Consider the following 1620-nt stretch of genomic DNA (forward strand, 5'->3'; position numbering starts at 1 on the left):
TACAGACATGAGCTGCTGTGCCTGGCCAGTATTATCATTTCTTGAACTGCACTGAGATTTAAACTCAGTAAAGTTAAATTAGAAAATTCTCTTACTAGTTCAAAAGGTTCATGAAGAAATGAAATTAAAAGATAAAATATATAAACTTCATTTCTCAACATAAGCTCCAACAGGTTCAAGACATTTTTATAAGTGATAATAGCCATTTAGTCCATCCCTAAAGAACTGAGGGTTCTGGGAAATCAACCAGGTCTATATAGTCTTTTTTACATTATTAACTGAAAAAAAAGATTTAAAGATTTTTTAGGAAACAAAAAGTCAGAAGGAGCCAAATCAGGACTGTAAGGTGGATGCCTAATCATTTAGCATCAAAACTCAAAATATTGCCCTTCTCTGGCCAGGAATGGTGTAATCCCAGCACTTTGGGAGGCTGAGGCAGGCGGATCATGAGGTCAGGAGTTTGAGACCAGCCTGGCCAACATGGTGAAACCTCGTCTCTACTAAAAATACAAAAATTAGCTGGGCGTGGTGGTGCAGGCCTGTAATCCCAGTTACTTGGGAGGCTGAGGCAGGAGAATGGCTTGAACCCAGGAGGCAGAGGTTGCAGTGAGCTGAGATTGTGCCATTGCACTCCAGCCTGGGTGACAGAGCAAGACTCCGTCTTAAAAACAAAAACAAAAATTGCCCTTGTCTGATGAGAGGAATGAATGAGCAGGAGCATCGTTGTGGTGGAGAAGGACTCTCTGGTGAAGCTTTCCTGGGCATTTTTCTGCTAATGCTTTGGCTTTCTCAAAACACGCTCATAATAAGCAAATACTACTGTTCTTTGGCCCTCCAGAAAGTCAATGAGCAAAGTACCTTGAGCATCCAAAAAAAAAACCTCCACCATGACCTACGTTCTTGATGGTCTGCTTGTGCTTTGACTGAAGCACATTCCCCCCTTGGTAGCTATTGCTGTGATTGTGTTTTGTCTTTCGGATTGTACTGGCAAAGCCATGTTTTATTTCCTGTTACAGTTCTTTGAAGAAATGCCCTGAGATTGTTGATCCCACTTGTTTTAAAATTTCCGTCAAAAGCTCTGCTTTTGTCTGCTGCTGATCTGGGCACAACAGTTTTGACACCCATCAAGTAGAGAGTTTGCTCAACTTTATAATTTTTCAGTCAGAAAAATTAGTGGAACCGACTGAGATGTCTATGGTGTTGGCTATTGTTTCTGCTGTTAATCATTGGTCCTCTTCAATTAGGGCTCAAACACGATGAGTTTTTCCTCACAAATTGATGTGGATGGTCTGCTGCTGCAGGCTTCAGCTTTCACATTGTCTTGCCCCTTCTTAAAATGAATTATTCTATTTATAAACTGCTTAATTTTGGGGGGGCATTGTCCCAATAAACTTTTCATTAAAAGTTAATGATTTCGGCGGGGCGCGGTGGCTCAAGCCTGTAATCCCAGCACTTTGGGAGGCCAAGACGGGCAGATCATGAGGTCAGGAGATGGAGACCATCCTGGCTAACCCGGTGAAACCCGTCTCTACTAAAAAATACAAAAAACTAGCCGGGCGAGGTGGCGGGCGCCTGTAGTCTCAGCTACTCGGGAGGCTGAGGCAGGAGAATGGCGTGAAC

The sequence above is a fragment of the Colobus angolensis genome, unplaced genomic scaffold (assembly GCF_000951035.1).
Source record: "Colobus angolensis palliatus isolate OR3802 unplaced genomic scaffold, Cang.pa_1.0 Scaffold153, whole genome shotgun sequence".
In the NCBI taxonomy this organism is placed as follows: Eukaryota; Metazoa; Chordata; class Mammalia; order Primates; family Cercopithecidae; genus Colobus; species Colobus angolensis.